Raw genomic sequence first — 21,809 nt, forward strand, 5'->3', positions numbered from 1 at the left:
TGGATGCCCTGGAAAGCAGAGAAGGCTTCCTCAACAGCCCCTCCAAATGCTTGAACAGCCTATGCATGGCTCTCCCCAGCAAACAGGGGCTCTCTGCTTTCCAGGGCAGCTCAGGTCAGATTCCCCAGAAGCAGCACCTGAAACGGGGATTCAGATGCACATGGCTTATTGGTGGTGTCTTGGCAGGGAGGGAGGAAAACAGAATAGGGAAAGACAAAGGATCAAGCAAGTCTGTATTCACAGGTAAAGTCTAGCACTAGCCTGACCCCACTGGAAGCTGTGTAGCATGAAATGAACCACACTTATCCCACTTGAGGCATAGGACCTGCCTTTACATCCTTGTATTGGCCAGTCAATGACTTGGGCTGCCCTGCTGGGCATATCCTCCTGGGTGAGGAGGTTCCCCTCAGCCAAGAGCAGGTCTCTGGAGAAGGGGGCTGCTGTGATGCCATTAGACTTCAACACCCATAGCAGCCTGGAGAGGGGTGTACCAGCCTGGTGATCCTTGGTGTATAGCTTCCAACCAGTGGTTTAAGAGGCTGACCTTTGAGTATTCCTTTCTATCTGGAAATGATTGATGAGACCTGAGCTTTTATACCTTTTGTCTTGAGTTCATTTTTTAAAAACTGCTGAAGACCATTTTTCTTCTTGACTCCTATTGTGTCTCTGACAGCCAGAACTTGCAAAAAAAAAAAAAAGAAGAAGAAGAAGATGAAGAAGAAACCAAAACCTAAAAGATAAAAAACTATCTTCCTGAGATTCTAAGAAGCTCCTATAACTGTTATAAAGTCCAACTCACAGGGGTAGATCCAGGTGTCAGGGAGCCTGAGGTTTATTCTACTTTGGAAGCCCCCTTTATAAGAAAGAATTCAAAATTACTAATTCAAAATGCCTGCAGGCCCCTGGAAGGGCTCTGGGCACCAGAGGGCCTTGAAGGACACTTGAGTGTAACTAGATATACCACAACTCTATGTCTGCCTGCATTAATTTTTGCCACATCCATGGAATACTGTTCTATTATTTATTTACTTTTTTAATTAATTTCATTTAAAGACAAATAAATTTGACTCATCCTAAGCAATAATCATGGTGATATCACAATTTGATGTGCTAGGTAATATATTTTAAATAATCTTAAAATGAATCCCTAAGCTCAAAAAAGATTTATTTTTGATCTGTTTAAAATCATCTCATGTTCAACGAAGGGTAGACATACCACCCACCAACTTTGATAAGTGGTGGTAAGAAACAGACCTGAAGCTTCCTTCCCTGCCCCAGGACTCTTACACGAGAAGGAAAGTGTCATCTGGAGGGAGGCCTAGTTCAGGCTCCCAAAGTAGGACCTAACTAAGATCTGGCTTTCAAAGCACTTTTATACAGTTAGTAACTCCCATGATGCTTACAACAGTCTCCGGGTGGCTGTAGAAGGAACAAAGCAGGTTTTATTACTATTCACTCACTTTTGCTCAGAGAAGGTCAAACAGCTACTAAAGGGTGAAAGAGAACTGAACTCAATCTTCAGATTTCAGAGCATAAATATTTTAACTACCTTCTGCTTCCTTACCATGTTCATTATCAGTTAACTTTGATTTTAAGGTAAGAAATGCCCTGGCAACATCTCCTTGCTATGGCTCTGTAACTATATTGGACAGTCAAACAGGGAGGGGTCCATCTCAGGGATTCATTAAGAGGGAGACTTTGAGCAGTTGGTCCCTCTATGCCTTAGTTTCCCCAAGTGTAAAATGGGTATGCAATGCAATAATCTATGGAAAAATACTTCTTAGCATAATGCCTGGAATATAGTAAGTCCTTAATCTGTGCTAGCTAGTGTAATGATTCTAATGAGTCACTAAAAATTATTTAAAAGATTTTTTAAAAGTTTGGTTTACTAAGTTGCTAGGCCAAGATAAGTGTTTAGGAAAACAGCCACCTCCTTTTACAGAGTACATTATGAAGAAATAATATATTAAATGCATGCGAAGCACTTTTTAATTATTAAATTGAATTAAATTATTAAATTATTGTCAAAATTATGTAACTATAATAATGAGAATAAAGAGTGATCATACATAATTAAAAATTCATTATGTTCATCCAAATAGATGTATACAGTGCTTCAGCATTTGGGACTGATAATGGTGTGTGTGTGTATGTGTCTCATTAGTGTAAATCTGTGAGAATAAGGATCATTAGCTGAGCCTTTACTAGAGCTCTAAGTTAATATAACTATTTTTTTAAGTTTTTATTTAAATTCCAGTTACTTAACATACAGTGTGATATTAGTTTCGGGTGTACAATATAGTGATTCAGCACTTCCATACAACACCTGCTGCTCATCACAGTAAGTTAATATAATTCTAACACCTAACAGAATACAGGTACTTAGTGAGGATCAGGATAGGAGTAAGGACAGGCTCTGAGCAAGAGAATTTTGAAGATAAAATCAGGATATCAGTTTAGAATCTATTCTAGGCTTTCAGATCTCCTTACTTCATACAAATATGGGCTCTTCCATTTATTCCACTGATCCAGCCCTTGAAAATTCTTTCCATTCTTTGGATTCATTATAGGACATTCATCTATAAGCTCTGAGAAAACACAGGAAGAAAAAAAGAGTGCTGCCACCTCCACTGATCAGATCCAGGCAGTTCTTGGCCTCCTCCTCAGTCTTGGAGAACTGGTCAATCTGTCTCATACCTGCCCTGCAGCATTTCTCGTCTGCAAAGCTCCCAGGAAGCTCAGACCTCTGTGCCACCTAGAAATAAAATACACTTGGGTCTACCTTAAAGGATGGAACAGAGACTGGAATGGACTTTGTGGGCCTGAAGGTCCTGGAGACAATGTTCCTGTGTAGTATGAAAACATCCTCCAAAAATGTGAGAGAGGAATGAGCCAGCTCTAATGCTGCTTTCACCTTTCCAAGTCTTGCTTTCCCAGTCTAGGCACTGAGGATGGGTGTATCTTGGCCCACAAGTCATTCAACCATTCTATTTAAGCAGCATGACTGGGCACCTACGATATAGCAGGCAGTCAATATGAGAAAACATGTGTATTAAAACGCTGCCCTCTGCACTGAGACACTCACAAGACCATTGCTAAAATTGAGATTCATGACCTGTGCAACAGGAACAGAAGACAAGAAGTGTTAAGTTCCTCTGAGGGAGCCCAGAAGACCTTTACAAGGAAGGCAACCTCTGAGTTGAGCCTGGAAGGATAAGTAGGCAGTGGAAGGGGTTCCAGGCACAGAGTAAAGCACAAGAAATGCCATACAAAGTGAGGGGTGATGTGCTTTGGAGAAACCATAAATCCAGTGTTGCTCACTATTGCTAAGAGCCCCAAGTATTCAGTGGAAGGGGAATTGAGGTTGGACAGAATAGATCGTCTTGTAGGCCATGCAAACACATTTAGGTTTGACCCTATGGGTGATGACAAGGCACCACTGAATACCTCTGAATAGGAGAGTGACAATGTGGAGGGCCAATGGGGGGGGGGGGCGGGTAGTATATATGTAAGATAAATATAAAGGGTGAGGTATGTACATATGTGAAATCTATTCCGGGGGTACAGGATTTGATACATGTAGGTGGTAGGAAGAGAAAAAAGTGTCCAAGATCACATTCTGGTTTCAGCTATAGAAAACAAGTGGAGGTGGTACAATTCACCAACATATGGCCTCTAGAAAACTAGCAGCTATGGTGAGAGAAACAAGAGAGCTCGACTTTGGGGACACTGGGTGGCTCAGTCAGTTAAGCGTCTGCCTTCGGCTCAGTACATGATCCCAGGGTCCTGGGATCGAGTCCCACATCAGGCTCCTTGCTCAGCAGGTAGCCTGCTTCTCTCTCTGCCTGCCGCTCCCCCTACTTGTGCTTGCTCTCTCCCCCTCTCTCTATCTCTCTGACAAATAAATAAAATCTTTAAAAAAAAAAAGAGCTCGACTTTGGACCATCTGAGTTTGCAGAGTGGGTCCCCAAAGCAGAGATGACCAAGAAGGAGTTAGAGATAGGAGTCTGGAGCTCAGACACACAGTCAAGCAGTGGATTAACAGAGCTGTTGGGGGTCTGCAGCATGGCCAATGAATGACATGGATGAGATCTGAGGTAGAAACCAAAGGGCTCCTCTAGATGAGCACTATCAGTACCGCCTGCAGCAACGTTCTGGGACCAGCTCACGCCGTGTCCAATTCGTCCCCTAACCTAAGTTCTATGAAATGTCTAAAATATGAAATAAAGAAAAGGCTGGAGAGAACAGACATTACTTGACTCACATGGAAACAAACTCTTCCTTATTCTAAGAGCCAGAAGTGACAAGATCATTAAAACAGAACACTGCAGTGGGAATGGAAACTGAAACAAAAAAGCTTTATGAAAATCAGTTTTTCAGAGTTGCCCAGGATTGGTTGGTTGTTGGTGGAGGGGACCAGTCAGGCACCCAGTACCCCCAGCTACGGACACATCATCCATGGGAATCACCACTCGAGACCATTCACTTTCTAGTTCCAAGCTCATCAAAGGTACCTTTGGAAAAAAGGAGTGTATTTTCCTTGGCCTACAAATTCCAAAACATCAGGGAATATTCCAGTTTCCCACCAGGCACTAGCTCCCAGGGTGGAGCAACATCCTGGCACTGTGGTTTACACAGGAAACCAAGCTCTGAATCCAATTAGGAGAAACAACCTAAGGCCCGGGCCGCCCCTTGTGGTTGCCTGAGTTTCTGTGCCTATAAGGTTTCTGGGCAATGTTCAGACTAGCTAGTGAGCAACAAATATGGCGTCCAGAACTGTGGTAAGTCGCAACATCTCAGAGTGCGGTTAGCACGAGAGGAGGCCAAAGGCTCACTGAGTGCGTGGATGGCAGACAGCAGATTTTCTCTCTCCCTGACATCACAGACGCTGATCATCAGTAGTGGTGATATATATCCCAATGGGGTACCTCAGGACCCTTTTCCACACAGCACCCCAAGCCTTCAGGTAGAATTGGCCCCGGTCTAATTCTGTCAGTAAAGAAAGTGAGGCTCAGAGGCTAAATGACCTACCCAAGGTCCCGCTGGTGGCCAGTGTCAGAGCTGGGGTGGAACGTGGCTCTCCGAGACTGTCTTGACAGCAGGCCAACTCTTACATTTGAATTCCAAGTTGGAAGGTGACTATGTTCTCTATTTCCCCAGAGCTTCCAGACAATCAACAGGACAGGCAAGAGTGGAATATCCAGACAAGAGCTCCGCTGTCTCAGTGAGATAGAACTGGCTATACTTTTTACAGCAAAGATTAAAGCGTTCTACTTCTCTGTGTTCATCTAATATATGGTCAGGACTTTTGTTTGTGTGACCCAGTTCTGATAACAGGTCACCCATGTCTAACCCTTATGTGGGTGCCCTGTTTTCTGTTCCATTCCCACCTCCAATTCTCCATGCTAAGAGACTCATAAGAAGCCTAAGGCCTAGCAAAGCAAAAGTACTTTCCCAATGCCACCCAGGGCTCAGCCCAGAAATGGACTTTCTGACACCTTGTTTAGCCTATCTACCTGGTTAACCATTTGTCCCTGCTCTTCAACCGCTCTGGTTCTATAAACTTGAAGAGGCTTTACTCTAACAAAATTAAAGAATTCTTCTGATTGCAGAGGTAGCAGTCCTAGTGCTCTTAGGTCAGGTGGTATCAAATGGAGGTAAGATCACAACTGTATCCTGCGGATAGGCAGTCACAAACTGTCAATCGGCAAGGCTCAATGCAAGTTGAAACCTCAAGACAATAACTGAGGGGCACCTGGGTGGCTCAGTCATTAAGCGTCTGCCTTCAGCTCAGGTCATGATCCCAGGGTCCTGGGATCAAGCTCCGCATCGGGCTCCCTGCTCAGTGGGAAGACTGCTTCTCCCTCTCCCTCTGCCCCTGCTGCTCCCCCTGCTTGTGCTTGCTCTCTCTCTGTCAAATAAATAAATAAAGTCTTAAAAAAAAAAAAAAAAGACAATTACTGATATGATTGGGGCACCTGGGTGGCTCAGTCGGTTGAGCATCTGCCTATGATCTCAGGCTCCTGGGATCGAGCCCGCATCAGGCTCCCTGCTCAGGGGCGACTCTGCTTCTCCCTCTCTCTCTGTGATCTCTCTCACTTTTGCTCTCTCAAATAAATAAAATCTTTAAAAAAAACTAATTGATATGATTAAGGTATGAACTTAGGAATGTCTTCATAAGCCTGGCCTATGAAGAAAAATCCTTTGGCTTAAAACTTTCTGAAGTTAGACCCAAGTGGGTTAGATAAAAATATGTTTGAGATATATGAATCTATTCCAACTTTTCCAAAACTGCATTCATATATTAAGACTCAACCTATCCACAAATACTCTATGCACATGCCACGGGCAAGGGGCCATGACCAACTCTTCTATGTGTTTCCTGAGGCCAGAAGTATTGCCTGAAAAGCTTCTTAACCAAATGACACATTCGTCTTTTGTGATATCCAACTTGTCTGTATGTTAAATTGTGAAGATGAATCCAGGAGTGCAACAAGCCATACAAACTCCCAAATTGATGCCCTATTACTTCCCCAAAGGAAGATGCTACAGCAACTTTCATCTTCCTCCAAAAGACACAGTTGTTGGAGCAGATGCTGACCACAGGCACGTAAGGTGCCTTGCTCGGGGGGTGACTAATCAATTTCCCAGAGGACTCTGTGGGGTAGTGAGCTCCAGAGGAAATAGATGGCAATGAATCACAGTGCTCAGGAGTGGAAAATACAATATGATTCACATTAACTAAAAGAAAAGGTTGAGGGAGAAAAAAAAACAACTAAAAATTAAAACCACACACACACACTCAAACATCAGCAAATACTACACTGAGCATGTCAGCGTAACTTCTGCTTTTTCAAAGTCCAAAGAAGGAAAAAGAGGGCAGATTTTCAAAACAAAGCCTAATAAATCTACATTTTTAATCGAAGTATTTTATTGAAGAAATGAATTATTTTTAGTGGACTTGATATTTGTTGTAAGAAAAAAGGAACCAATATATTATTTTTCATTCAATCTCAAACAGTCCTTTAGACACCTTCTTTAATTTTTGTTAAATACTATCAAACTTTAAAATGTTAGCTTTTGCTTAAAGTACACTTTATCTTTGTAGATAAAATTCCTGCCTCATTACTATAACATTCTCTGCAGCAGCATTATTTAACTTTTCAGTAATGAGTTGCCTAGGAATGCAAAATAAGGGAATGGAAGTTGGGCTCCCCAAGAATCTAATCAATAAGCAAGTAAAAAATAAACAAACAACAACAAAAAAACAAGCCTATATATATTGGGATCAATCACTCTGAAATCATGGAACTTACTGGAAGCAATGAGTAGAGCCATAGAGCTTAGACTTAAAGTACAAGCCATGTGGGCACAAATTTTGAGTTTCTTTGCTGGTGCTTAACTAGATAAATATGAATGTGAATTGGTTAGTTACAAGAAAATGTGACCAAGATTACAAAATATAAAATGAAGTTCGTATTTGGATAAGATTTAGTTTATTCCAGCACCAGAGATGGCCAAATGGATTTTGAAATCGGCATGGACCAGAAATTGAATGACTTGACAGTGTGGGGCAAGAAGGTTTTGGGTGGGTGTCTGGATGGGGAGTTGTGTGACCACACTATTATTGAGTAAGGGACAGGAGGGGCTAGGTAGGGAGACAGGGGACTATGTGATCAGGCTCACAGAAATCCCAAAACTGCAGAGGTGTACAGAAACCAGAGATAAGGGAACACACCAGACCACCCTGCCCTAGGTGTCTGGGGGGGTGGGGAGGTGTCTTTTTTTATGACAGTCACCTGAGATCGACAAAAAATAACCAGACCCTAAAAAGAAGTAAGCCATTAAAGATGTTATCACTCATCCTTAATCAATGGTGTCACTAGTACAGAAGTCAAAAAGATTTAAGTTCCCTGGTTAGCTTTCTATAAATGACTAATGCTAAAAGCCCTCGGTGGCAACCCTGTTGGGACCCTTCTCACTCCTGAGAGCTTTTTCTGTATCCTTGCTTAATAAAACTCTATTGCGGGGCGCCTGGGTGGCTCAGTTGGTTGGGCGACTGCCTTCAGCTCAGGTCATGATCCCACGGTCCTGGGATCGAGTCCCGCATCGGCCTCCCTGCTCTGCAGGGAGCCTGCTTCTCCCTCTCCCACTCCCCCTGCTTGTGTTCCCTCTCTCGCTGTATCTCTCTCTGTCACATAAATAAATAAAATCTTTAAAAATAAATAAATAAATAAATAAATAAATAAATAAAACTCTATTGCTTTACTCACTCTTCCTTTGTCGGCGAGATTCATTTTTCGACTGCATGAGACAAGAACCTCATTCTCCCACTTCATTATCTCGAGCGGTTGCTATGATCTAAGTGGTGATGTTATGAAATAAAATGTCACCCCTTTGAGAAGTGGCACCAATCAGTCAAAAGGCAGAGTTGGGCCTGTGGAGCCCTGAGGTTTGGGAAGAGTGGAAAGGAAGGAAGGAGGAGCCAGCAATGTGATCACCCCCACATCCTATACCCATAGGCATCTGTTCCAGAGAGCTGGGCCTCCAGCAAACAGCCTGGGTCAAGCCTTCAAATGCTTTATCGTTGTCTGAATTTGCCAACTTTGGGAGTTTTCTTGGGCCAAGGTAACTAAGTGACTGACATCTCCACTTTATATTGTGTTGTCTGAACTCCTAGACACACTTTTACACTCCCATTTGCCAGTAAAAACAAAATAAAACAATGTCAGAAACAGCATTTTGAGCTCAGCTGTTTTGGTCCTTGCATCTTTCATTAATGCTACCATTTTCTATTTTGACCTACTTGGCAAAATTTACCATCTACCAAGACTTGAAGGGATCATTCATCATTTCCAATTACCCATCGGGAAGGCATTTTATAAACACGTCTGGTTTTCTGTAATTTATTTATCTTGTATTTCCAAATATCAAAATTCCTAACATGCAGAAACCACACCCTCAGATAATAAAGGCTATGTGTTATTTTCCAGTTGACTTTTTTCAACATTTTTTGGTCATAAAACGAGGATACAAGTGATCTGATTAACCATGCAGACATTCAAATCTAATGTTTTTCTGTAAATTTAGAATAACCTTTTTATTACAAAAGCAATCTGAGTTTGTTATAGGAAAATTCGAAAATAAATTCTAAAATAAATAAATTTAAATGATTAGCTCTATTAATCCTTTGTAGTATACCCTTCCAGAATTTTTATAAACCCATCTGTCTCCTACCTCCTTATTGTATTTCATTTCATTTTGTAATGTTGATTATAACCTGACATGTGTGTATTGACTTGCTTGATTATGTATTGTCTAATTCTCCCACTAGGGTGGGAGGCTCCTGGGGAAGCACTTTGTCAGGCTGATCCTGGCCTCACAAAGTGTCTGATGCATTGTAGGATTTCCTAAAGATAAAATGGATGAATGAAAGAATGACCAGTCGGTACACACTAACTATTTGAAAAATTAAAAGCCAGTAAGTACAAGCCAACCTGCTGAAAGTCAAGGAGATGGCAGGTGGACTGGAACATTTTTCTGTTCCATCGCATTGTTCTTTACTTCATCTGCTATTAGGTAACTGGCCCATTAATTTCTGTTTGGACTCAATAAATTTACGGGCATATATCTGGTTCACTTTCATTATGGGAGAAATTGTAGAAGTAATGGGTTTGGTGGGAAGTGAAAGAGAGGCAACTCCACAGACGCACGTGCTTGCGCGCAATCAAGGTCGGTGTGAGCGGGTGTGGCTGGGGAACACGCAAGCGCCCGTGCCCAGGCGCGGACCGACTCTGCTCACCCCTCAGCTCCCAGGGTCCCGCCCTACACCCGCAGGCAGGCACATAGCAAGTGCCTCTTACCCAAACGTGGGGGGGAAAGGCTGAAGAAGCTGGGTAACTTCTGTAGGGACTGAAGAAAGAAAGATAATAATAAGCCTTTTCATGTTTTTCCTTTATCTAACATCCGGACATTTTTAAGTCACCAAATTCCCATTTACAGAAAAAAAAGTTGTCAAGGAAGTATGTCTTGATTTAATAACGATCCATTGTGTCTTTACCAGACAATGACTCTTTCTGGCAGAAGATTGAAAATCTGATCTCTCCCTTCCTCTTAATTCTTTTACTGAGGATGAAACACCACGAAACAATTCCTGAGCGTACCATTCTGACGGGGCGTGGGGACACTGATGGGGACTAGGATTTTTCTTTTTTAAATTTTCTATTTGGAAAAAATATTGACCTTACAGAAAAAAATTACAATAGTCCAAGACCTTTTTAATCAATAAGAAAAGAAACAGGGGCGCCTGGGTGGCTCAGTCGTTAAGCGTCTGCCTTCGCCTCAGGTCATGATCCCAGGGTCCTGGGATCGAGCCCCGCATCGGGCTCCCTGCTCCGCGGGAGGCCTGCTTCTCCCTCTCCCACTCCCCCTGCTTGTGTTCCCTCTCTTGCTCTCTCTCTGTCAAAAAAAAAAAAAAAAAAAATCTTAAAAAAAAAAAAAGAAACAAAAATGAGAAAAGATTTGAAGAGACATTTCCCCCAAGAAGATCTGTGAGTAGCATATAAGCACATGAAAAGATGCTGGACATCATTAGTCATTAGGAAATGCTAAACCGGAGATAAGATGCCACTAGGCTTCTATCAGAATGATCAATGTCAGAAAGACTGATGTTACCAGTTGTTGGTGAGGATATGAAGAAACCGGACCTTTCATTCAGTGTTGGTGGGAATGTAATAAAATGGTATAGTCTCTTTGAAAACAGTGTGGCGTTCCTTAAAAAACTAAACATATACTTACCATATGCCCCAGAAATTTCGCTGGTTAAGTACCTACCCAAGAGAAATTAAAATATATGTCCACATAAAGACTACGTGTGGATGTTCCTAAGCAGCATTATTTGGAATAATAAAACTAAAAACAAACCAAATTTCTATCAACTGTAGGACAGATAAACAAAAAGTGACATATCCATACAATGAAATACTACTGCACAGCAAAAAGGGAACAAACTGTTGACATATGATGTGAATAATTTTAATAACACCATGCTGAGTGAAAGTCAGATGCAAAAGTCTACCTACTGTATGATTCCATTTATATGAAATTTCTAGAAAACTATATATTTACCCAAACACACATACTTGTATCCTTAAAATGGGTGAATTTTAGGATATGTAAATTATAAACCAATAAAAGTGCCTGCATAAAAAAAAATCCAGCATATTCTACATATTGTTCTGCACTGTGCTCTTGAATGGAGTTTCATATCAGCTCATTAGCTCTCCCTCTTTTGTTCATGGTCATATAATGTTTCATTGTAGGGCTGTGCCAAGATGTAAATAAATTAAATAGCCAAGCAAAGGAATACTCACCTTTCCCCATTCAGTCCAAAGTCCTTCGAGGTATTTAGCTTCTGCTGTGCTCCATTTCAAAAGATAAATTCTCTCCTTCCATTCCCGAAAATCTTTGGCATGCCCCGTAGCAGATGCTAATGGTGCCTCACCAGGTCCCCTCAAGCACTTACCATCCTCTTAACAAGTCTAGAGTTTCCACAGCAAGTACCAGTGGTACTCTTTCTGAAGACTCTGACAGCAGCATACTTGACTCACCCATGGGTGGCCCAGAAGACCAGAGAGTTACTGCCCCTTGAAATGGTCCTCACCAATGATGGATGTGAATCAGTGGATAAAATACCCCAGCGACCGCGCTCCTTGGTGAAGCAACTCTGAGTTGAGGTGGAATCATCTCCCAGAGCTCCCCCAAAGGACAGAGCCCCGCTTGCCCATGGTGGTAATCTGCCCATTAACACAACTGCTTTCCTTTCCCTGTCTCATTTACCCACTCCCCCCACCATCCTTCCCACTAAGAAGTGACACTTGGTTATTGGCTCACACATCTGGTACTTTCTGCTCCACCCTTGTGCATTTATAAAGACAGAAGTGAACCACTAAGCTCACAGGCATTTCGATTTAGTATTAATGGGACATATGATTTCATTAATGCATTAATTAGAATGCTCTAATGGGACAAAGTAAGGTGCCATGGTTAAGACGTTAGCATCAAGGTCTGTGTTCACTTGCTTGCTTGCTTGGCCAGTATGTGGACACAGTATAAATAACTTACGAGTGTTTGCAAAGACGTTTAATTGTTCAAGGCTTAGGTTTTTTCCACAGACCTTCTTTACAGGGCCAACAACACAACAGTCAAGCCACCCTGAGCATATGCCTTGCGACTTACAACTCACAAAAAGCATAAAACGGCAAGTCTTTTCCATGCTAACTTGGAAAAAAAGTCCTGTAAATTTATGGCTGCAAATTCCAACCAACATAAAAGCTCTGCCTCTTCTCCTTCCAGGCAAATTGTCATCATGCCAGATAGGAGAGCCAAGGTACTGAGAAAAGCAGAGAAATGAGATTTTCTACAGGATTCCAGCCTTCTCCCAAAATGTAGGAAAATACACACATCAATATAACTGACAATTCATTCCACTTGCTGCTCTTATTTCACTCTGAGCTTGAGCAACTGGTAGAGGCAGATGCCAAGTCGCACCATTTGAGGCAGCTGCCTAGGTGGTAACCAGTTGTAACTGGGATGGAAGAGCTCAACAACTCCAGACACCTTGTGAGTCCATGATGAGCAGTCACGGTACGAGATAAGGCAACAATCCCCAGCTGAGGTCTGAGACAGCAAAGAGGTTTCTGGAACCCGAGGGTGCACAGCTTTTAATAACCATCTCCCATTAATAACAAATTAGAATATCGTTAAAGATTTGGGATTTTGCCCAAAGTGATAACGAAGACTGGCAGTGGTAAAACTTTTAAATTTCACATTGTATTTGCACAGTTTAGCAGCCGGCAAAGAGTGCCTTATTGATTCTAAGCCAAGGCCAGCAGTAGAAACTTCCCCAGTGAAGGCAGAATGTACCTCTCTGCCTCTTAACTTGGGTTTGGCCATGTCACTTCCTTTACTCAATAAGATAATACAGAAGTCTCCGTTAAGAGGCCCCTTGGGTTTCCACTTGCAGCCCTGTGCCTCTGTCATGGTCATGAGAAGAGCCTTCTTTGGGTAGCAACTGCCCAGAAGCCTGACTCAGAATGCACTCAGATGGAGCTGGCCCGAGACCATATCTCAGCCAAGAGAAGCCAAGGTTAGCTGGATGTATGCCGGAAGCAGAGCCACCCAGCTGAGCTCAACCCAGATCAGCCAAACCGCAGCCAACCTTTAGTTGCATGAGCTAAATAAATGCTCATTGTTAATTTTCCACTGAGCTTGGGGGTGGTATGTTGTCCAGTGACAGCAGAGGCAGAGAACAAAGGGGAAGTTCAGGAAGCCAAGGGGAATAATGCACAAGAGCTTTCCCCTGCTTCTTTCCCTGGACAAATGGGTGGCAACAGACAGGATTACAATGAGGAAGTCTGCAACTGCTTTAAAAAGATCCCCATGATTTCTCCAAGAATACCCGAGCTTCCGCGTCCCTTGGTGGGATAATTCCAAGATGTATCCTACACCATCTGTCACAGATCTCCAGTGGGATTGAGCCCCAGCTACCTTGTCACCTGCTCATGGTCACATCCTGATGGCCTCCCCCCTTCCCAACCCCACCCCCTCCTTCACTGTGTGTCCACGTGTCACTGCACACAAATTCTTTTTTTTTTTAAAGATTTTATTTATTTATTTGACAGAGAGAGACACAGTGAGAGAGGGAACACAAGCAGGGGGAGTGGGAGAGGGAGAAGCAGGCTTCCCGCCGAGCAGGGAGCCCAATGTGGGGCTCGATCCCAGGACCCTGAGACCATGACCTGAGCCAAAGGCAGTCGCTTAACCAACTGAGCCACCCAGGCGCCCCTGCACACAAATTCTTGACCCAAGCTAAGATACGGCCCATTTTTACAAATAAAAGCTAACACTCATCGAGCCCTCGAATATGCCAGACACCATGACACACAGATGACTTCAGTGCTCTCCATTTTCTCATCTGTAAAATGGGGACAAAGACAGGGCCTCACTACCTCTCAGGGCCATGTGAGGAAAGAACGGGTGACATACCTAGAACAGGACCTGACTCATCGCAAGCCTTAAAGCAATGCTACTATTTCCAACAAGACTCACTTATCCTTATTACTATCAGGCTTCGAAGCTGCATTTGCATGTTGGAAAGAACCAGTAGAACTGAGGAAAATACAGAGGGAAAAAGAAGAATGACAGGAAAAGAGAGAAATTCTTCATGAAATCATTTTAAAACTCTCAGCCAGTGGATGGCAGCACTAGCCTTTAACTAAACAGTGAGCAAGGAGAGCAACAGGAAAAACAAGCATTCTCTGCTATATTTAATTGGTGAGATTCTCTTGCATGGAAAAAGGAGAAGCCTGAGAACCAGAGAACATCAGAGAGGCGTCCAGCGAAAGACACCAGTCAGGCTGTGTTCCTCCGTGTGCGTGGTTAATTAAGGCATGGGAGGTATTTCCAGCAGAGCTGTGTCAGATGGGCCCAGTAGTGGCCTGAGGATTTTGGTCTGGTGAGCAGAGGCCTAGGCTTGCTCTAGACCCTACCAGAGCACACTCTGGGTCCTGTGAAATAGGGCACTCAAACCCAGCCTCTGGGGCCTCCGGACTCAGCCAGGAGGAGGAGATGGATCACCCAGTTGGGACTGAAAATGACCCATCCCTGCTTACCCAGGGGAAGCTGGGGGTCTTCCCAAAGATAGCTGCTTACTTGCTGCTTGCCAGATTCTCCGCTGGTGATGACATCCCACCAGTGCTACCCTTCCATAGCATGCTCCTCAGGCCAGGATCCAAATGGAGGCCAGGGAAAGGGGAGGGAGTAAACCCCAAGTGCTCTGATCACACCTGTTTGAGGGCTGCCATTTTTGTCAAACCCGCAGGCCACATCGGCATGGCGGGGTTCAGCCAGGTGCCCCATGGAAGCCATCACACAGCTGGGCTTTGAACCCCATCTTTGCCAATGCCCAACTGCGACTGCGAGGGCAAGTTCCTTGACCTCTTAGCACTCAGTTTCCCCATCTGTAAAGTGAGGATAATAATGATCCCACCCTTACAGGGCTGTTGTGATGATGAAATGTGACCGTGAACGTGTGGTAGTCTCACGAGGCCAAGTGTTCGTAGCTGAAGCCTTCCTGAGATCCCATGGGAACAAAGCCATTTGGAAGACAGACCATTTGACCCTTCCCCTCCCTCTCTGCTGGCTCCCCCAAGTGAGACATGAGAGAGCCACACTTTCATCACCTGCTACTCCCTCCCTCCACTCCACTGACAATAGGAGGAAAGAGAACAGCAAAAGCAAAGAGTCTTTCCTACCAACTACGCCCCCTGTGCTCTGCCGCACCCCTCCCTCTCAATCCCCCTTCCACAGAGTTAGGCGGGAGGGGAAAGGGGAAAATGGCTGGTGGCTCTGCTATCCTGTATCCATCTGAGCTTCTTCCTGCTGTCCTCTCTTCTCAGCCCAGGGCCATTTTTCTCGTAAGTTATCAGCCATGCACGTGGTCTCCTTTCATTCTCTGTCGTAATGTTGTTAATTCCCTCGGTACAATATTGGCATTTCATGTGGTGTTGTGGGTTGCAAAGACGACCACAGTTCTCCACTCTTCCTACATGCCTGCCTTTTGCAAGGCAGCTTTGCAGTTCCTCCCATCAAGGGCTGGGGTCGATTTCTTTTCTCTTGAGTCTGGACTGGCCAATAGAATCTGGCAGATGTGACCCTGTGTCATTTCAAGCCCTAGCCTCAAGAAGCCATGTGTGCTCATTCTCTTAGAGCCCCAACCTGCGGGGGGATGAGAGACACGCAGAACAGAGGTGTGCCCTCCCAGGCGAGGCTGCCATCGCCAACCTGGTAGCTGACTGAAGACGCATGTGTCAGCCCAGCTGAGCCAGCCAGACCAGCGGAGCCCAGCCCAAACCATTTAACCTGCAGAATCCTAAACTAAATAAATGGCTATTATTTTAAGCTACTATGTTCTAGGGGTGGTTTTTTTAAGGCAGCAAAAGCTAACTGATGGATTGGGCCATAAAAAAATATGATTAAAGACTTAAACTGGCCTCACACTTTGCATGCATTTATTCATCCCTCATAATAACAACAACAAAGAAAAACAATCCTCAGATTCTGGTCCTGCTGCCACCTCCTTTATAACTGGAGCCCTACACCTGCGAAGTGTAGGGTAAACAAGCAGACATTCTGGACAAGGTAGAGATAGGAGTTATTCACAGTTCTCGAGCAGCCACCAATGACGTGCTCATAGCTAAATACAAGATCAAAGACACAAGGGCCCCCATTCCTATGAGTAAAGGCTGCCCAGAACGAATGCAGAAGCTACACGTCCTATTTCAGCATTTGCACCAAAATCAAATCTCCCATGTCGCACATCTGAAAATGTTTTTCACTTGGATAACAATGCAGTGAAATAGAATGTGTCAGAGCGCTGCCAGTTCCTGCCATTGTTAATTGACCACTGCATTTCATTGAAGTCGTTTTTTTATAGAAGTCAAACACGAAGATGTTTTATCTAACAGGAAAGACAAAGGAAGTGAAAAAGAAACCTCTGACTTCAAAAGACAAATCATCAGCCGCAAGATAAGACGTCGGTATTTATATCTGGAATTTTGCACTTCCTCGCTCTACTGTCATCATTGTTGAGAAAATTCTTAGTTGATGCTCTGTGGTTATTTATTTCTCATGCCTTTATTCACTGTCCTCTGGGAGTCAGAATCTGTGCTAGAAGACATGAGGTGAGGAGACCAGAGACAGGACCATCCCTGGCCTCAGGGAGCCTGAAGTCAAACAAGAAATAGCCATGTTGGTGACAGAAGTATCTGGTCACACGAATGTTACTTCACATGATACGGAAAAGTATCTCGCAGGACATGAGCAGATCCCATCGAGTCTAAGCTCATGGAGGGAAGGTAGCTGGCTTCCTGAGGGAACTGTATGTCTGAGCCAGGACTGGCAACATTTACCTCGGGTTCAAATTAAGGAAGCAGAGTCACAGCAGACTGTGTAAAGCTAGTTCTTCTGTTTTACTGTCTTGTCCTCTTTTGCCAAATGGATTGGCTTTCTCTGAGAGCAGCAGTGTCTAAGTGGCAGCAAAGGCCCCAGCTCTTGATCCAGAAGGAGTGGACAGCTGGGTAGTGGTGGATCTCCTAAGCTTGGGTAGACTAGACCTGGACTCAAATCCCACCTCATCGTGGGGCCTGGGTGAGTCACATCATCTCAATGGGCCCCTATCTCCTTACTTGTAAATGAGTGTAATGCCTTCTACCTTAAATGGTGTTGCAGTGAGTATGAATGAGACACCTCGAAACGATGACCATGTTAGTGTTGCTCACGAATCTGCTATGGGGGCAAGGCTGAGCAGGAACAGTTCATCAGGGACAGTTTGTCTCTTCTCTGCTCGACATCAGCGGGGGCAGCTCCAACGCTGGGGCTGGAGCCACCCAAAGCCTCGCTCACATGTCAGTGTGGCCTTAGGTGGGGCTGGTGGCCGCAACCCCTACATGTGGCCTTTCTATGGGGACTGGGCCAATGGTGGCTGATCTCAAAGACAGGTGTGCCTAGAGAAGAAGATAGCCAGGTACAAGCCATGTCGTCTTTGATGATCTGGCACTGAAGCCACTCTGTGTCCCTCCGCCACCTTCTCTCTGTCACTGAATTCTACCCCGACTCCAGGAGAGGGAAGGTAGCCTTCCCTGCCTGAGGGAGCATGGCAAGGTTCCAAGCAATAGTGTTGTGGCCATTCTTGGAAGATCAGATCTGCCAGTGATGTCTACTGACATCCCTTTGATGCTAATTCCCTGTTATATGGAGACCTATGATGCTACGAAAAAAGAGAAAGAGAAAAGCGGGGACAGGAAGAAATGTACAAGAGAGGGAGAGAGCAGACAGAGTAAGGCTTTTATGTTGGGATGGGGTCCCACCATCACAACCCCTCTTGGCGAGCAACCAGCTTCTTTGTGCTCCCTGGTGGTCCCACTTCTACAACAGGGGACAACAGCCGTGCCTGCTTCACGGTGGTGTTGTGGGAATTAAATGAATTAATCCATTAAACTGCTTAGAGCCTCACCTGGCACATAGTCCGTGCTCCATCAACAGGAGCTATAGTTTATGTTCTCCTCAACCACCTTGGTGTTGGTGTGGCCCCGCGACCAATACATCCTACACTGAATCCCTCAGACACCTGGAAACAGGTACACAGCTGCCCCCTGTCAGAGAAGTCACACTCACGCCAATATAACCGAGCTAGAGCGCACAATCTCTCTGACGCACAGCTGAACCTAGAAATCGAGGAACGTCCCCAGGTTGCCACACACTGGGTTTTATAATGTCAATGTTACATACCCTTCACGCCGGCATGTCCCTGTCTCCCTCTTCAGTTCAGCCCCAGCCTCCCCAGCATCCTGAAGGGCTTGCACATTTTATCTTTTCCAGTAGAAGTTCAGAAGTCCAGATCTCTTGTCTCCATCTACAACACACAGAATTAGCCGTTTAGGGTTTTGGAAACATTTTATTTTATTTTATTTTATTTTATTTTATTTTATTTTAAAGATTTTATTTATTTATTTATAGGTCAGAGAGAGACACAGCGAGAGAGGGAACACAAGCAGGGGAAGTGGGAGAGGGAGAAGCAGGCTTCCCGCCGAGCAGGGTGCCTGATGTGGGGCTCGATCCCAGGATCCTGGGATCATGACCTGAGCCAAAAGCAGACGCTTAACGACTGAGCCACCCAGGCACCCCTTTTGGAAACATTTAAAAAATACCGAGCACAACCACAAGAGGGCTTGCCTCACTGGGCTCTGGAAGGATGCAGTGACAGCTAGGAGTGCAGCCAATGGCCTTCCCTTCCTTGTCTGGCCCTCATTCCCACCTCTGGGCCAGATAACTAAAGACGGACTTTCTTTACCAGAATGTTCTCTAAATCCCTATACCAATGCTCAGATTTCTAAAACTCCCAAATATTCTTTCACTTAAAAAAAAAAAAAAATGGAGCTAATTAGCAACCAAGCTGTCTTCTCTATCAATGAAGTGTCAAATTGTTTTCCATTATGCCCTTGCATCATAACAACTTCTACAAATTTAAAGAATTGTGCAATCTTCCAGTCTAGGACTTTGGAGATAGGACCAACCTGAATATGAAATTCTGAATTATCCCCCTATTTCATTTTTTCTGTATCAAAGCCCTAACCTTTGCAAAATTACCTAAGCACACAAATGCAGTCAAATTGCTTGCAAACAAACAGAAACAAAACACAAATATTAGATCAAAGCTCAAGTTCTTTTGACCATCACCACTAACACCTGGAGCCCACATCCTTGGCAAAGGAGGACAGTTATAATTTGGGATTATATCTTTCCAGATCACTTCTGTGCATTCGAAGATTTAATATCTCTCTCTTTCTCTCTCCCACATACACACAATGTGTTTCTTTTCCAAATACATGTTCATTGTGTGTCATCCTCCACCTTGCTTATTCCATGCTCAAGATGTCCTATCAACTCCCTACATCAGTATAAGAAGATTCTCTCATATTATTTTTGTTACTCTTTGGTAATATTTCATAGTTTCAGCTCTTCCATCAGGCTGTGTAACTGGACTGACTCCCTCTCCAGCATGTCATGTCACATGCGTTCCCTTCATTCTCTGGAATCAAGTTCAGCCTCTGGCCTGGAACAGCCTCCCTGGCCCTCTCCTCACTCCAGAGAAGAGTCAGTTCTCAGGCCTGGGGGCAACACATTTGATCTTGAATCCCAGCTGCATCTCTCAGGCAAATCACTTAACTTGGGTTCCTTCTGTGTAAAATGGGGTCCTGTAATAGCACCTACCTCAAAGGGGTGTTCTAGGGATCAGGTAAAGTAATCCATGGAAAACACTGGCCCACTGCAAGTTACTTAGTGAATAGCTCAATAAATGTTCACTGCCACCGTCACCAATATCCGTGGTCACCATCATTATCATCCTCACCTTTTTTAGGTAACAATTTAAATCCCACTTTCCTTATTTTTTTTAAAAGATTTATTCATGTATTTTAGAGAGAGAGCACGCGTGAGTGCTCAAGTAAGGGGAGGGGCAGAGGGAGGACAGAATCCCCAGGCAGACTCCCTGCGGAGTGCAAAGCCTGACCCGGGGTTCAATCCCAGGACCCTGAGATCATGACCTGAGCTGAAACCAAGAGTCAGAGGCTCAACCAACTGAGCCACCCAGGCACCCCCCCACTTTCCTTTCTAATACAGGTTTTCCTCTGACTCCTATTTCACACATAGATAAGGTTACTGATAAATAGTCGAAGTAAGCTTTAAGGCCCATTCACATCATTTCACAATGTCTTCTAATCTTTGCTAACAGATATACAAGAAGTTGGGAGTTAATTTACTGGCCCACTATATTCACGGTGAGCCACACAGTCACACCGAGCAAAGGAAGCCATATAAGAACAAGAATGTAAACCAACAGAATTAGAAGTAACAAGATTAATTTAATGTATTAGATGATGATGTTTTGATAAAACTCAGTCACTCCTTGTAACATGAATATAGCAGAGTTTCATCTTCTGTGAGGGAAGGACTACCATAAGAGAATAAACCAAGAATTTCCCTTAAAATTTTAAAACAAAGACTGTAACAAGAGACAAAGACGGAAAATGTATAATCATAAAAGGAACAATCCAACAAGAAGAAAAAATAATTGTAAATATTTATACACCGAACATGGGTGCACTCAAATATATAAAACAGTTAATAACAAACATAAATGAAGTAATTAATAGTAATGCAATAATAGTAGGGAACGTTAGTACCAGACTCACATCAATGGATAGATCATCCAAACAAAATCAACAAACTGTGGCTTTGAATGACATATGGGACCAGATGGATTTAACAAATGTATTCAGAACATTCAATCCTAGAACAGCAGAATACACATTCTTTTCAAGTGCACAAGGAACGTTCTCCAGAATAGATCACCTATTAGGCCACAAAATAAGTCTCAACAAATTCAAAAAGATTAGTCATACCATGCATCTTTTCTGACCACAAAAATATGAAACTAGAAATCAACCACAAGAAAAAGTCTGGAAAGAGCATAAATACATGGAGGTTAAATAATATGCTACTAGGGGTACCTGGGTGGCTCAGTCGTTAAGCGTCTGCCTTCACCTCAGGTCAGATCCCAGGGTCCTGGGATCGAGCCCCACATCGGGCTCCCTGCTCAGCGGGAAGCCTGCTTCTCCCTCTCCCACTCCCTCCTGCTTGTGTTCCCTCTCTCGCTGTGTCTCTCTCTGTCAAATAAATAAATAAAATCTTAAAAAATAATAATAATAATATGCTACTAAACAATGAATGGGGCAACCAAAAAAATCAAAGATGAAATTTAAAAATACATGGAGACAAATGAAAATGAAAACAAAATAGTCCAAAATCTTTGGGATGCAGCATAAGCTGTTCTAAACGGGAAGTTCATAATACAGGCTTACCTTAAGAAGCAAGAAAAATCTCAAACAAGTGAGCCTTACACCTAAACGAGTTTGAAAAAGAAGAACAAACAAAACCAAAACCAGTGGAAGGAAGGACATAATAAAGATTAGAGCAGAGATACATGAAACAGGGAAACTATAAAAACAATAAAACAGATCAATGAAACCAGAAGCTGGTTCTTTGAAAAGATCAACAAAATTGATGAACTTTTATCTACATTCATAAAAAGAGAGAGAGAGGGAGGGGGTAGGATGAGAAAGAAGGAGAGAAGAGGGAGGGAGGGGGAGAGAGAGAGAGAGGGAGCACTTAAATAAATAAAATTAAAAATG

At 43.6% G+C, this 21,809-nt stretch overlaps 1 protein-coding gene across 1 annotated transcript in view; it reads right to left on the reverse strand.

The window, feature by feature from the left end:
- RIN2 (Ras and Rab interactor 2) overlaps positions 1–21,809 on the reverse strand; it is a 237,056-nt gene that overhangs the window by 160,278 nt on the left and 54,969 nt on the right. The window contains exon 2 of the mRNA XM_064572750.1: positions 18,349–18,472. The gene's annotated coding sequence lies outside the window, so the exon portion shown is untranslated. The remainder of the gene's footprint in view (positions 1–18,348; positions 18,473–21,809) is intronic.

The sequence above is a fragment of the Mirounga angustirostris genome, unplaced genomic scaffold (assembly GCF_029215605.1).
Source record: "Mirounga angustirostris isolate CCGP_5_RB_7025 unplaced genomic scaffold, mMirAng1.0.hap1 SCAF_10, whole genome shotgun sequence".
NCBI lineage: Eukaryota > Metazoa > Chordata > Mammalia > Carnivora > Phocidae > Mirounga > Mirounga angustirostris.